The sequence below is a fragment of the Piliocolobus tephrosceles genome, chromosome 5, assembly GCF_002776525.5.
Source record: "Piliocolobus tephrosceles isolate RC106 chromosome 5, ASM277652v3, whole genome shotgun sequence".
NCBI classification, from domain to species: Eukaryota; Metazoa; Chordata; class Mammalia; order Primates; family Cercopithecidae; genus Piliocolobus; species Piliocolobus tephrosceles.
The window spans coordinates 10,506,542-10,522,982 of NC_045438.1; the positions used below are offsets into that span (position 1 = coordinate 10,506,542).

Sequence of the window (16,441 nt, forward strand, 5' to 3'; positions counted from 1 at the left end):
CCGTAGGGCAGCTCAGTCCGTGTATCATAAACATGGTTATCATTGCCATTCAATTTTAGTTGTTGCTCCAGAGAGACTTAAAAGCACATCACATGTGAGAGATCAGCAGGCAATATTTGGGGCTGTGAATATTGAGCAAATATTAAGATTTTTTTAAAGTTCACCTTCACTCATGATTTACCTGCCCTAAGGAATTTGCAACAAATTCAAAATGTCAGCACTAGAAAAAGTGTCTGAGATGATCTAGATTAACCGTTATAGTGGCTGAGGCCCAGGAAGAGTGAGTAGTTTACCTAAGGTATCCAGCAGGTCAGAGTACAATGCATGTTTCTGTTCAGTCATTTTATTCACCTCCTAGGAAACACTGCAGTGCAGGTGGTTCGCCACTTTTGATCAAATGCACCAAATCTTTAACTTAGATTAATCTTTTCAATTACTGAGCATCTATACCAGTCCTTTCCCACAGACATAGTACAAACTATAAATGCAGGCAACATAGGTAATTAATTTTAAATTACCGAGTAGACACATTTAAAAAGCAAACTAACGTGAAAGTAATGTTAATATCTTTTAATTTAAGACAATGTGTGTAAAATCATTTCAACATGTAATCATATTTTAAAACGTATTAAACATTTTACATTCTTTTTTCTTTTTCTTTTTCTTTTTTTTTTTTTTTGAGACGGAGTCTCTCTCTGTCGCCTAGGCTGGAGTGCAGTGGCGCGATCTCAGCTCACTGCAAGCTCCGCCTCCCGGGTTTACGCCCTTCTCCTGCCTCAGCCTCCCGAGTAGCTGGGACTACAGGCGCCCGCCATCTCGCCCGGCTAGTTTTTTTTTTTGTATTTTTTAGTAGAGACGGGGTTTCACCGTGTAGACCAGGATGGTCTCGATCTCCTGACCTCCTGATCCACCCGTCTCAGCCTCCCAAAGTGCTAGGATTACAGGCTTGAGCCACCACGCCCGGCCACATTCTTTTTTCATACTAAGTCTTTGAAACCTGGTTATATGCTTTACACTTACATTACATCTCATCTTGAACCAGCCACATGCAGTTAGTGCTTGCTTACCCTATTAGCACAGGTCTATATGGATGAACAGGTCCAAGCTGTATACCAAACCACAGGCCCCTAACCCTTGAGATCGAAAATGTCTCTGAGTACTAGTTCCCATTTCTTTGAATTTTTGCTCTTGGTACGCCATGCTTGTCTCCTGAAAGCCCAGAGAGGTGAGCAATCATGAACTGCTATAAAAGGAGTGTATCTGTTGAAAACATGGTCCAGCTCCTGCTAAGATAGCATTATTCTGTGATAGAATACTCCCGTCTTCGTCTTATTCCATGAAGTTCTACATTTCCTTAATGTCAAAAGTTCCCTTACCAGCTGCAGCCATTTCCTGTGGATAATGTTCTAAATGGCTTTTATTTATGAGATGTCTTGTGCTATAACTGCTATCAGAATGAATATGTATTCCAAAGCCTATACCCCAAGTCAGTCTAATTAACAGTCTTCTAAGAAATAATTGTTAAACTTTAGCTGTAGCTCACAACACTGGTATCTCTCACTTTGACCTAATTACAGAATGTAATGTTAAAATATGTAAGGAAGGAGATCAAAGAGGAAAGTCATTTTGCTTTCTGTGTCTTCATCTTGCTTTCTATGTGCATCATATTTCATAGCTCCCAACCTCCACTTCCAACTGGCTGAGGGAAGAAAACACATGGAATAGTAATGAATGAGTATAGAAGCTGAGGCTGTTTTATTTTCCTCATCTTTGAAGTAGGAACAATAATAGTGCCTATCTTGGAGATTCGTAAGAATGCCCCGCCTATTGCCCTCCCACTCCCAGAAAAGCCGCTCCCTGTGAGCGCGCCGCACGAACTTCCTCAGCCCCCAACTCCTGTCGGGACTGCATCAGGAACTCCGCCCGAGAGCTCCACCGGGCGACTCTCTCGGCCTCCTTTGCCGGAGGCCGACAGACCTCACCCCCACACCTTCTTCCCTGAAGCTGGGTGACCAAAAAATAAATTTGCAGTTTTGCTCCTAGCCTTGCCTACTCGCTGTTTCTTTTGTGCTCGCTCTGGTGGTCTTAGAAAAACAAATCGAATAGTGCCTATCTTGGAGATTTGTAAGATGAAGCATGAAACATGGGATCTGACATATCGTTGATGATCAACAAATATTAAATTGCTTCAGGAAAATAGAGAGCAAGTAGGTATATCTGGTGCGAAAAATGGAAAGAAAGCCTGCCAGCATTTTTTAAGGACATTATCTGCATTATTCTTGGAATCAAATCCGGCTCCACCCAGGGCTGAGAGCTTTTTATTTCCATTGTGTCTTTAGCATAGTCATGCAAACCAACATCACTTCCAATGATAGGGGAATGCTGGAGTCAAAGCAACTAGTTCATTTCAGAGGACAGGCAGTGTATAATGTCAGAGGGAGGAGCTGACCCAAATAATGTGTTTCAAGTCATCAGAATACCTTCATGTCTGGTTTTCATAGTAAATTGTGACAGCTGTACGGAGAAGACAGAATACACTTTTTAGATGTGATTTTGTTTCTTTTGTGATGCTGCTTTAAACAGTTCCACCGAGTAAGGAAATGGAGTTTTTATGCTGTAAGACTTTAACTCCCTTCTTTCCTTGACTTTTGCCTCTTGGCTCTGCTTAATAAACCCCTTCAGCAAGAGCTCATCTGCTTTCCTTGAAGCTTCCAGGTATTATCTCTTGGTTGAATAAAACAAAAATCACACCAAGTAGCTACCTGACACTCATGGGTGCAAGTATCTCATAGGAAACTGGTGAATTCTGAAAATGGTTTTGAATCACTTCCTTTCACTGCTGGACTCTTTCTTAATCTACTTACTAAAGTGCTACTTGGACAAGAGAGTATCGACAGTTACAGGGAAAAACAATATAGAATCCCAGGCCGTGTGTAGGCTTGTGTGGACACATTTTAATTTTTTGAAGAATATTTTAGTTATCTAAATTGTGTACCTAACCATTTATATTGAGTACATAAATTATCAGTAAATTAGCATCTCTCTTTTGAGGGCCATGTGTTATCTGCTCCTGTGATCCAAACATATAGCACTAAGACAATATAAGGGGTTCTCTCTCTCTCTCTTTCTCTCTCTTCCCCCCTTTCTCTCTCTCCCTCCCTCCCTCCTCCTCTCCCTCCCTTTCTCCTTCTACCCTCTCTCTGTTTGTCCTAATTTACCTGACGTTTTAGTCCATGTTGCTGTTGGAGGATTCTAAAGATGAAGCCACTCATAACCTTAATGCCTGATAGCATAGAGAATAGTTAGTGACTTCACCGGAACTTACACACCCATGCCTTTTCTCTTTTGCTTTGCCATGAGTAGGCAGTTGCATACTTTATTTAGCAAAAGACAGAACTGGTAAAAACCTACTAAGTAGTGGTATATTCATACTTTTATTGCCTGGAATACTACTAGGCAATAAAAGCTACTATTATGGATAAAGCAATAAAAACTGCTATACCACTCAGCAGCAATAAACTACTGAATGTACAATATCATGGACAAATGTCAAAAACTTGCCACATAAAATAAGTAGACACAAAGAATACATACTATATGATTACATTTATATAAAACCCTAGACCAGAGAAAACTAATCTGTTGTGGTAGAAATCACAACCGTGGTTTGCCTGGGATGGGATTTGACTACAAAGGGACCCCAGTGCATCTTTCTAGGGTGATGAAATGTTCTAGATATTGATGGGGGTTTAGATTATACAGGAATATATGTTTGTCAGAACTCATTGAACTGTAAACTTAATCTGTTTATACATTGCACTGTGGATAAATTATGCCTAAACTTAAAATAAGAGGGAACTAAAAAACCCACATGCCTTGCTAAACCTCTTCAAATTATTAGAAATTCTCTTTCATTTATGAACTATTTTTTTGAAAGACAGCTACCAGGTATTACTATCACCACCTTTTTGTACCAGGTACCTGGTAGGATATCAGTTTCCTGTTCCTTTCAGACTCTTCCTGGTGCTGCAGTACACAGTGGTCACCCACATTTGAGAAACATGGAGTGCCTTCCTTTTCCCAGGAGATTATCCCAGAGTCACATGGGAAATCAATGTTGTGTAAGTTGTACAGGGGAAACATTACTGAAGGCATTTTTTTTTTTTGGAAGGCATAAATGTATTTACTCCCCAGTGTATTGTTGGCTGTGTTAATTCAGAATTTGGAAGAGAATGCTCTTAAGTCAGGACTTTTTGTAAAGTGTTCTGTGTTGAAATGTGCAGATTTTTACATTAAATTTTAAATCTTTCATTTACCTGCTCACCTTCTCCCTCCAGAACATGCTCCCTGTTGTTAAGCAGTGTTTCTGAAATACAAATCCATTGTGCAACTCTTGCTTAGAAACTACAATGGCCTGCTCTCTCCTTCACATTTAGGCCCTGCTTAACCCTCTAGTTACCTGCATTTGCTCATTCTTGGCTTGTGTCACACCAAACAAGGCTGCTCCCTAGTATGCTCCTCTCTCCTGACTCCATGCCTTCGTAAGAACTGTACTGCAGCCTGCAAAGCACCTTGCCCACCCCCTTTTTCACCAGTCCTTCCCACAGGCCCCACTCAGGTGCCCATCCTTTGAGAACTCGACCCAGCTTTCACAGGAGGCGTGAGCCGTGTGCCCAAGCTTCAAGAACATTGTGTGTGTTTCTCCAGGCGAGCACGCTTACTACATTGGAGAGAACAGGTCCTTTCCTGTCTGCCTTCTCCCATGGACTGGACACCCTTCAGTGAAAGAGACACATCTGTACAAGAGATGCATGCAGTGAAATGCATCTGTATTTTGTGCACACTGCTTGGATATATAGTATTGGCCCATGAATGATGGGTGAATGAGTGGGTAGGTGGGTGGGTGGGTGGATGGATAGATTCATTCATTCACTCACTCATTCATTCAACACGGCAGCAGTAGCCTTCTTTGTGGGACCGCCAAAGAGGAGACAGATAAGGACCAGAATGTTCTGTGGCCCTAGCAAAAGCAAATTTTTCTGGGCGGATGTTAAAGTATTCCAGTCCTGCTTTTCTTGCTTTATTTTTCCAAGCAATAAGGAGAACATGACAATATTCTTTGCCGGGGTTGTACTTTCTGCCTCTCCTCTGCGTGAGGGTATTCCTGCCTAATTCTGAGAGAGAAAATGAAAACTTACCGCTAATGATATAAAAAGCATATTTATTGTTAGGTAATATTTGTATTTTGGGGATTTTTTTCCTCAGTAGGAACATTTTTTAAATACCTTCGCATATACCATTTTTTTTTATCTTTACAAAAATCTCATTAATTAGGCAGGCGATGGATCATCATTCCCACCAGGCAAATGAGATAACTGAGGTGTAGTAAAAGCCTGATGATTTTTCCAAAGTCACACGTCTGGTTAGTGATAATGCTGGGACCAGAATAGGAGTCCATGTGTTCCCACCAGACTGGGAGATTGTTCAAAAGAACAAGTTCCCAGGAAACATCAAATAATTGCTGGAAAGGCACTTCCGATCTCCAGTGAAAACAGATCTTTCCAGCTGAGTGCCCTCCCTAAGGCCTAGAGAGTATTCTCTGCCAAGTAGCTATTCTTTTGTCTTCTGCATAAACCACTGCAGGCTGAAGGCCACTGTGAAATCTGTGAGAATCAAGAGCAGCCATCCACTGCAGAAATATATGTTATGAAACTTAATGAATAAGTCACTGTCCATCTAGAGAGAAATTAGAGAATGCCTTTTCTGAAATCTCTGCTAGGACACAGGTGTGTCCTAGGGCCCTAACGCAGATACGAAGCTTTGTCCCCAGTGCTAAGACGAGACAGCTATTTTTGCTGGGCCAGTATAATATTTAACAGCAAACATTTAACAGTAGGATAACGGCTGCTGCAGCTGCATCATTCCTCTGGGGAAGGCAAGATGGCTCTTCTCCAACTATTCATGAAGGACGAGAGTTGGGAGCAGAAAGAGAATTTGCTCATACTTAATACTACGCGGTCCGATCTCATGTCCCATGTGAGATGCCTAAGTCAGAAGCTGACTGCAGAGACAGCTCATTGGCTCAGAGACCCAGGGTTCATTCTGCAAGATCTTTCAGGCCTTCTTTTTTCTGTAATAAATGAAGTCCTATGCATTTTATTGGGAGTAACACATCAACAAATGAGGAGCTATAGATGTGGTCCACCTTACTGATTTGCTGCACCAAGGAGACTGCAGTCACTCCAGATCTTAAACATATTCATAATTGTGTTTGGAGCAAAGTTACCATTGGAATCAAATTTTCACAGCACTCGTACCTATCTCTGGGATCCTCTTGTCCTTTTTTGCATTTACTCTGCTCTGTTCCTTCTTTCCCACTTATCTTCCGTTCAGGGTCTCCACGGGCTGTCTTTGCTAACCAAATGTACAGGAGTTTCCTTGGTCACAATTAGAAAATGAGCTTCCAAAAGAAGAGGCATGGAGGGCCCTTGGCACAGGACACAGGAAGGGACTGATCACGTGAGCTGTCTCAGTTGAATCCCTCATTTCTCTGATGCTGTCACCAGAATTACTCAAAGTATTTCCTTTTATTTTCATGTAAAACCTATTTATGCAGCTGCTTCAGGGATCTATTATAAAACATGTGGAGGAAAATCATGAAGTAAAGAAATGCAGGGATACAGACACAGGAAGCCGCATTTTTGTTAACCTTGTTGTTTGGAGTTCTGATCAAACCTACCATATAAAAGATTCTAGGCCAGGCGCAGTGGCTCACACCTGTAATCCCAGGACTTTGGAAGACCGAGGTGGGCGGATCACAAGGGCGGGAGTTTGAGACCAGCCTGGCCAACATAACCAAACCCTATCTCTACTAAAAATACAAAAATTACCAGGGCATGGTGGCACACACCTGTAATTCCAGCTACTCAGGAGGCTGAGGCAGGAGAATTGCTTGAAACCGGGAGGCAGAGGTTGCAGTGAGCCACTCCCTTTCAAAAAAAAAAAAAAAAGATTCTTATCAAGCCCCTTTGTGGATCTCAATATTTATAGCACTTTCTCAAACTTGGGGTCATGTGTGACCAAAACACAGGACAAATTGTAACTCACTGGTTGCTCGGGTATTTGTAAGTATGGGGACCTTGACACCTGGACTTCTCTGTCCCTTGTTTATGTCCTCTTCAGTAAATGGGAACGGAGCAATAACTACTTTCTAGTTTATTTTTGACATAAGATGGTAAATGATATATTTCCATCTTTGTGTTTGGCTTTTAGCCTTTGAATTTAAACTTAGTTCTTCAAAGAGTGGAACAGTTCTGTTCAGGTGCAAAGCCTGTTAGGGCCTTTTCCTGCAGAACATGTGTGAGTTCTTCCCTTTGTTGGAAGCTGAGATACATGATAAATTCTCCCTCTCCCACTTACTTCACAGAAGACTTGCAATAATATGCCAGACTTGCAATAATAAAGTTGCATCAACTTTAATCATCTTTACTCTGGGGTTTGGGGGCTAGAGGTTGCTGAATATCATATTAATGAATAAACCTGGCCCTCAGACCCGGAGAAATGGCTGGATGTTAATATCAGTGTATACGCTTTTAGTATCATTAACAACACGGTGTATTACAATTTCTTAAGGATATTTGTTCCTACCCTGGAAGACGTTGATTTGCAGTGCACTCTGAATGCCACCAGCTTTTCATTCTGAAAGTTGGAGAATGAGCATAGACTTTATAGTCAGATAGACCTGGATTTGAAATCTGATTCTGTCACTTCCTAGTAGTTTGCTCTTAGGGAAGTTCCTTAACCTCTCTGAGGTTAGATTTTCTATAGTAAAAAGGATTAAAGAAACAAGTAAAATGTAGACCATCCCACACAATGCCTGGAGGAGAGGAGGCTCTCAAAAAGTATTTATCCCTGTTTACTTCCCTTCTCTTCAGTTGCAACTTCTGGAAGAGGGTGTGAAAGCTACGGTTTTCCTTAGCATGGGGTATTGTTTTGATCATTATCATTCCTACAGAAAGAGCAAGACGTTTCTAAGGGAGCCATAAGCGGCACTGTGGCATAGCCTAGTGAATCTCAGAGTGTGGCCCAGAACCAGCACAGCCGGCATAACCCTGGGACTTGTCAGAATGCAGGACTCAGGCCTCGCTTCAGACCAACTGCATCAGAAATTCTCAGGGTGAGGCTCAGCAGTCTGTGTTTTCACAAGTCCTTCAGGAAATTCTCATGCTCATAAAGTTCGAAAACCACTAGTGTAGTGAAAAATACACTGGACTAGTTTCTTACATTCTGCTGAAACGAGAGGTGGGATTGGACCAAATGTCCTCTAAGATCTTTTCTAATTCTGGCATCTTGTGGTTCTAGTTTTAAGTCAGCTGTGTCACCATTTTCTTAGAATGACCATGTTCTTTAAAAAAGGAAAAAAGAAAAACCTCGTTTTTATTATTACAAAAGTAACACACTGTTGTTATAAAAAATGAATATAAACAAAATGAAAAAACTTAAAACCATCCAAAACTCAGCATCCAGAGATATGCTTTTATGCTGTGCTCTTGTTGTCCCTTTCTGCAGACGCACATGTATGCATTACTCTCTGCGTACATACATAAACATCTCACCGTAGCCGTCAGCACCCACTGAGTGTCACAGTTTTGGGCATTATGGGTATACCATCCAGCAGAGCCTCTGCTCCCATTGAGCTTTCTTTCTCATGAGTGGAGGTAGATAATAAAGAAGAAAACAAATAACTAAATAAAGAAGACCATTTCTGAGGGCATTAAATGCCATGAAGCAAATAAAACAGTGATGTGAAAGAGTGACCAGGCAATGGCCAATTCAAATCTGATGCCAGGAAAAACCTTTTTTTTTTTTTTTGAGACAGGGTCTCACTCTGTCACCCAGGCCAGAGTTCAGTGACACGATCGTGGCTCACTACATCCTCTGCTTTCATGGCTCAAGCATTCTTCCTTGAGCACCTCAGCCTCCCAAGTAGCTGGGACCACAGGTGCGTGCCACCACACCGAGCTAATTTTTGTATTTTGTAAAGTAGGGTTTCGTCATGTAGCCCAGGCTGGTCTCAAACTCCTGGGCTCAAATGATCTACCTGCCTGTACCTCCCAAAGAGGAAAAGCCTTTCTGAGAGGTGGCATCTGGGTTGAGACCTGAGAAGGAGCCAGCTGTGTGAGTATTTTAGGGCAGAGTATTTCAGGCAAAGAGGAAAGTTTATGCAGACTCACGGAAGTAAAACAGAGCAGGGTGTGTTCAAAGAAGAACAGAAAGGCGTGCAGTATTGCTGGGGAGGAGGCATGAAGAGGGAGCCACAGAAGATAGGACCAGACACATAGGCCAGGGCCACAGCAGGATGACCATATCATTTAAATTCATTCCAAAGACAATAGGAAACCATTTTAAGCCTGCGAGTAGCTTTAAAAAAGATGACTCTGACTGTCCTAGAGGGTAGAGAGCACAAGATTGGAAGCAAGGAAAGTAGTTATGTTTCTACCTTGTGTTTTGTGACTTGTATATTTCCCTTCACTACTTCATTAATATTTTTCAAGATTGTTAATGTCCTACTGTGTTCTCATTTTTAACAGCTGCATGGGAATCTGGTGTGATACCGTACTTTGCTAATCCTCTGACTGCCTAGATTGTATCCAATTTCTTTATTATCATGAAGAGCACTGAAATGAGAGTTGTTAAATCTTTCGGCACATTTTTGTTCTCAGGATAATTCCCAACAGGGGAAGTCCTTGACCAAGAGTAGGATTCATTTGAAGACTTTTTCTTGAGTCTGTTAGTTGGTTTCATCTGTATTTATTTAACTGAGCATTTTCAATTATTTAAAACCTTTAGTTGATAAACTTTTACCAGGTAGGGGCCAAAGTGAGATACTCCCAGCACTTTGGGAGGCCGAGGTAGGCAGATCATGAGGTCAGGAGTTCAAGACCAGCCTGTCCAACATGGTGAAACCCCATCTCTACTAAAATACCAAAATTAGCTGGGCATGGTGGCAGGCGCCTATAATCCCAGCTACTCGGGAGGCTGAGGCAGGAGAATCATTTGAACACAGGAGACGGAGGTTGCCATGAGCTGAGATTGCACCTTTGCATTCCAGCCTGGGTGATAGGGTGAGACTCCATCTCAGCAACAACAAAAAACAGACGGTCAAGTATCAGTAACTTTCTATCAGTAATTTATAGTAGTTGGCATAATCCACATTTTACAGGCAAGAGGCCAGAATCTTTTTAACCACCTCCTCAAAATGGAAACCTTTCATCTTAATCATGGCTTTCGACACTTCTGACGCCCTGAGGGAATGAGAAAGGAAGAGAACAGGAGGAGGAGAGAAGTGGAAGGAAACCTGCCTCAAAACTGATGAAGTAGAATTGAAACCATTAATAGAAAAATCTCTTCTGTTTCTCTCCCACATGCCACTCAAATAATGAACTGCCCAGTGGCGGGGCCTCTCATGAGACAGGCGGCTGGGCACACGGCAGGCAGCTCCAGTGGAACCACAGCATCCCCAGGCAGGAGACAGAACCCTGCCAGGGCCGTGGGCACGTGGCCAAGTTGCAGGGAGACAGGCTCCCTGTATGTCCTCCTTGAACCCCATTCCAAACTCCATTTGTGTTTGTCTCATATCATCATCTCCATTTCCTCTCAACAGAGCCTCTGCATCTCCCATGCACATGCATCTTGCCAGAGCCCTGCACTGTCCTCAGTGAACAATTTAAACAGATTGTCTCCACCCTCCGTGCACTGCTGGTGCCGAAGGACAGGGCAGGTTTCAGGTGCCCAGTGGAATCTGAAGAGCTTTTGACACCTTGTAGGTATCTTTAAACCTAAAAGAACAATAGCTACATGGTCATTGGTACTTTGCCCTGGGGACACTTCAGTTCAAAATAGGAGAGTGATGGGAATGGACAGAGTTAGACCTTCGGCTTCATGTAGAGATGGGGAGAGAAGCCATTCTTGGCAGGAGGAGTGCGTGGAAGTGCGGGTGACAGGGCCACCATTACACAGCTTCCCTTAGAGCAGGAGGAGGGAGGGCAGCTTCACACCAGAAGGCAGAAAGCCCTTTCCCTCCCCTCCCCTCCCCTCCCCTCCTCTCCCCTCCTCTCCCCTCCCCTCCCCTCCCCTCCCCTCTCCTCTCCTCTCCTCTCCTCTCCTCGAAGTTCGTTATTCTACTTTCTCATCCTCATCTGAAAGTATTGCTTAATAAAGGCCAGCTTTCACAGGGCTTGTCCCTCAGTGTTACCTTCTAAAGCCCCACCTCGATGTTTCCTCTTTCAGGCAGGGAAGCAACACATTCACAGCAGCACCAGGGCTGGGTGGGCACTTTAGGACTTTGCGCTGAAAATGAGGATGATGCCAATACTGACCCAAGCCCATCACCAGATGAGGTGAGTTTTGAGCCACACCTTGCTCAGACAGCGAGGGGTGACCAAGGAGGAAGATCAGGCGGCTGGTGAGCAAGCATGCTGATACTGTGCTGGATTTTCCCTCATCCTCAGAATAGCTACCTTCGACCAGGGAGGAGCATCTCCGATGGATGTGTGATTCCCCATTACTCCTCCTCAGTGAGCAGCTTTGCCTGGCTGCAGCCATGAGCCTTGGGGGCACCTGACTCCAAAAACAGATGTGAGTTGAGGTTGTAAGCCTTCAATCCCAGACCCCTGCAGGGGAGGAGGTAGCATCACCAGTGGACCTATAAGAAGTACAGATTCCTCAGATTCCTGAGCCTCACCTTAAACCCCTGGGGTGCATGTATTTCCTGGTTCAGGTAGGCATGGTTCTTTGGGGTATATGCCTGGGAGTGGAGTTCTGCTCATGGGATAGGTGCATCTTCATCTTCACTAGTAATGTAAAATTGTTGACATCCTGCTAGTGGTATGTGTGGAGCTCTTGTTCCACATTTTCACCAGGACTTGCTCCTAACAGACTGAAAATTATGCCAGTAGCATCACTTTATGTTGAAATTACAATATAGAAATGAATGATGACAGTTTGTGGTGGGTGTTGTGTTGTTTGGGTTGAAAATGAGTGAGAGTTTTGCCACCTGGCCTAGCAGGAAAGCAAAAATGCTCTGGTTCCAAAGAAAAAACTATTTGTTTATTTGTTTTGTTATGGGAAAATCGTCAAAATTAAGGAAAATTTGTGGCCATTAGTGATGTTGTGAAATGTGTATTTAGTCACTGTTTTCTGGCAAACAGCTCCTAAAATCCTTGGAATCTCCAAAGTAGTAAACGTCTTCAGGATGGGGACTGGTCATGGGAAAGAGAGGATTAAAGGGTTGGGACTTTCAGCCTTATCTCCCAGTCTTCGGGGAGAGAAAAGGGGACTGAAGGTTAAGTTGATCACCAGTGACCAGTGATTTAATCAATCATGCTTATGTAATAAGGCCTCCATAAAAAGCCAAAAGGACAACGTTTGGAGAGCTTCTAGGTAGCTGAACATGTGCAGGTTCCTGGAGGGTGGCAGGACGCAGAAGGCGTGGACGCTCCCACGCGCCTTCCTCCATACCTCACCCTGTGTATCTCTTCATCTGTATCCTTTAAAATATCCTTTATAATGAAGTAGTAAACATAACTGTTTCCCTGAGTTCTGTGAGCTGCTGTAGCAAATGAGTCAAACCCAAGGAGGGGGTTGTGGAGATCCTGATTTATAGCCACTGCGTTAGAAGCACGTACCACAACCTGGGGCTTGTGACTCATGTCCGAAGTGGGGCGCAGTCTTGTGGAACTAAGCCCTCAACCTGTAGGATCTGACACAATCTTCCAGGTAGATATTGGCACCAAATTGAATTGAACTGGAGAACAGCCAGCTGTGTCCACTGCAAAATTGCTTGCTTGTTTGCCTGATATGTGCGGAAACAAAACCCACACATCTGGTGTCAGAAGCATGTTGTAAGAGTAGAGGAGAAACTAAGTTTGTTCTCTATTCACACCATTATTTTAAAGAGTCAAGTGTTTGAGGCACAAAAGAAATAGTGAAAAGAATGGATGATTAACCAGCAACCATGTTAGAACAGAAACAGATTTCAAACAGTTGAGATAGTTAAGAAAAACAAAGTTAGGGAATAGTTTAGTGGGTTTGGAAAAGTAGAAATTGGTATAAATAATCAGTCTCTTCTGTAAGAGTTATACAGATCCACTAATTGTTAGCAATATTTTTATTTTAGCAGTGAACCTATATAGAAAATACAAGTCTTAAGGAGAAGCAAGATGGCTAGAAAATGACGAAAGGACTTAGAGGGGAGTGCATTTAGTGCGTCCAGATTAAAGAAGAAACCTAGTGGAACGGTGAACACTCAGAGTGTGTAGGCTGGTTATACACAGGACCATTTTGTTTCACTTGAACTGGAAATCCACATGTCGGGTCAGCCTTTGTCACAAAGAATTATGGCAGAGCTGTTGCCTAGGCTTATTCCACGTGTGTACCATTGTTACTTGCTGGGTCAATTTGGGTTGTTTTGAGCCAGAACTGGGACAGAGCATGAAGCCACCCTTGGGCCATCATTACCTGGAGTGTTCTAAGGCAGCTCCATCAGAACTCACCATGAGCTCGCAGGGACAGGCCAGTTCTGCTTAGTACTGGGACAAAGTGCTTCTGCCAGAGCTGCCGATTGATGACTCTTCCAGGTGGATGAGCAAGAATTTCCTTCCTCTAACTGTTCTAAGCCTGTATATATGAGTAGAGCTGTCATTGCTGAAAAAATAAGCTGTTTTCTAACCCAAAGAATGTGTTAATATTACATTTTTCATGCAAAACTGAAGTGTAACTGCCACTTCTGCGTCATGATAAAGGCGTTCCCATTTGACTTGACAACGCAAACCCCTCCACAGCTGGAGGAGAACGGTGGTGATCCCCTGTGACCTCGCATTCATCTGCACCTCTAACCCTAGCCACTCCTTCAGGATCCTCTTGGGACATTGGTCTGTTGTTGGATTCTACTTGTTACATGCCCTTTTCCATGGGCGTTCCTGTCTTTCTTCTGATGACCTGCATTGCGGATGTCTATCTGTGGTGTTACCTGTACTCATCATGTTTAGGCAGCCACTTACACCACTGTGCAAGCCTGTTTCTCACTCCTACCGGCCCCAAATGGTATAAAGTTTTTTGTGTGCCAGGGCTCTCAGATAATGTCACTTATATAGTTCCATAGTAAATCACCTCTGCAACCATTTATGGTTTCAGATCTTTATTCTCACATGTTACAAAAGCTATGGCTTTGCTACAGTTGGGGATGATTTATGAGGTATGAATTATGCATAGCTAGCTAGCTAGAATGGATAGTCATTGGTCTGCTTAGAAAGTCATATCTTACTTAGATACCTCCCTGTCCAGCCACCTGCATGGAGTCTCTTTCTACCCTTGGCCTCTTAATCTGGCCCCCCCCCCCCCATGCTTCTCTTTTCTCCCCAGTTTCGGTATGTGTCTATCAAGACCCAGTTTCACTCCTCCTTAATACTGGATAAGTATCAGTTGGATAATATGCAAATGCTTTTGCTTATAGGTCTCAGATTTAGCCAGAGCTGGGTTAAAATGCAGTTAAACCTAGCAGTGAGGCCTTAGGCAAATAACTTTACCTCCCTTCATTGATGATGATGATGATACCCAGCACAGGCTGTTGATGGATCAAAGGAGATCATTTGCATAGTGCACCTAGCAAAGCTTTAGGCACCATAGTGAAGGCTCAGTAGAATGGACTCATAGTTGTTTAAGACCTGGCTTCTGACTGCTTCTCAAGCTCAGCCACTTACCCAGCTACACATTTCAATCCCATTAAACTATAAGCTCCTTTTGAGCAGGGAGCCTGTCTTCCTCAGCCTTAGCACCCAGAGCCTCGAAATATGCTTGGCACATATTTGAGTGCTCCATAAATATAGACGTAAATCGAATAGGAACACTGACGGTTCTTTGACGGCATCATGCTGTTCCACACCTCTGTGCCCTCAGATATGCTGTTCCCTTGCCTGCAGTGCCCATCTCCCCCCTGCCTGGGCTGATGTCCAGTCACTTTCACAATTGCTGACCTGGATGAATTAGAACTCCCTCTGTGTCCCCTCTCCAGACTGAGTCCCTTGATTTACTTGTCTGTCTCCCTCTTAAGTATATATTAGCTCCCTGAGGACACAGGCCATGTGTACTTGACTTTATACCCACAGCCCTTAGCACAGTGCCTGTCACATAAAGGGGATCAAAATATGTTTGTTGAATAAAGGCTAGAGCTGGGGCTGAATATAAATAAAAGGATATGTGCAGAGAAACAAAAAGGCAAGGGAAATGAAACAGTTGAAAACTGGTGATTTGTTACTATGGTGATTTCTGAGGAACTTTTGTTTGGGGTGTGGGGGGGCGTTTCTTTATTCTTGTTATCGTTTTCTTCTGACTTCATCTCCAGCAGCTCAGAAGGAGAACAGCTGTACCTAGCTACCCTGTAGGGTAGAGCCAGAGAGAAGTGGAGCCTCCCTGTGATGAGGGAGGAGGGTCAAGACCACAGCATGTCACGAATGCCGGAGTTGGTTGAGCCAGATCATAAGTTGTTCTTCATTTCAGCAGCAAAGGAAAGTGGAGGACATAGGTCTTCTGAAAACTGTAGTAAGAAAGAGTACTTTAAACCATAGGGCAAAAAATTACATAAAAACTGTAGGACACAGCAACGCCTAGCTCTTCTCACATCATTAAAACTCTCGTAATGGGCCCTGCTCAAGGCTCTGGCACCGCAGGGGGCATCTGAGCATTTAGATCCAAATCTGAGCACTCGGTCGGGTCATTCCATGAGTCCTCATAATTCCTGAGGTTCCGCTGAGAGCCAGGAGCTGTCTGTCTGTGGACTCAGTGGTTCTGCTCAATGTGTGCAAAAGGTCTTTGGGCTCCTTCAGCATTGGTGTGAACCCTGGAGGGCTCCTTGTTGAAGCTCACTTTTTTTTTTCTTTTTCTTTTTTTTTTTTTTTTGAGACAGGGTCTTGCTTTGTCACCCAGGCTGGAGGGTAGTGAGCCTGGCTAGTGAGGGTAGTGAACATGGCTCACTGCAACTTCCTTATCCCGGGCTCAAGTGATCCTCCTGCCTCAGCTCCCCAAGTAGCTGAGACTACAGGCACATACCACCGTGCCTGGCTAATGTTTATATTTTTGAAGAGATGAGGTTTCTCCATGTTGCCCAGGCTGGTCTCCAATTCCTGGCTTCAAGTGTTCCACCTGCCTTGGCCTCCCAAAGGGCTGGGATTACAGACGTGAGCCACCGAGCCTGGCTTGTCCCTTTAGACCCAGGGCAACCCTGCCTGATACCAGAATCCTGCAAGCTTCTGGGAAAAAGGGAAGATAAACTGCTGTGCCATCTTTAAGGATCGAACCTCAGGGTTAATTACTCTGCAAGACAACACTTTAAAAAAACATTGTACTCTCTACTTCATTCATAGGCCAAGTGAAAAGTAACTATTAA

At 43.5% G+C, this 16,441-nt stretch overlaps 1 protein-coding gene across 9 annotated transcripts in view; it reads left to right on the plus strand.

The window, feature by feature from the left end:
• The window catches only part of FYN (FYN proto-oncogene, Src family tyrosine kinase), a 208,470-nt gene that overhangs the window by 121,704 nt on the left and 70,325 nt on the right, over positions 1-16,441 (plus strand). The window contains exon 1 of one of the 9 annotated variants that reach the window (XM_023219053.2): positions 11,290-11,399. The exons of the other annotated variants lie outside the window; for them this stretch is intronic. The gene's annotated coding sequence lies outside the window, so the exon portion shown is untranslated. Of the gene's footprint in view, positions 1-11,289; positions 11,400-16,441 lie in introns of those variants that run through there. 9 annotated transcript variants of the gene reach the window in all.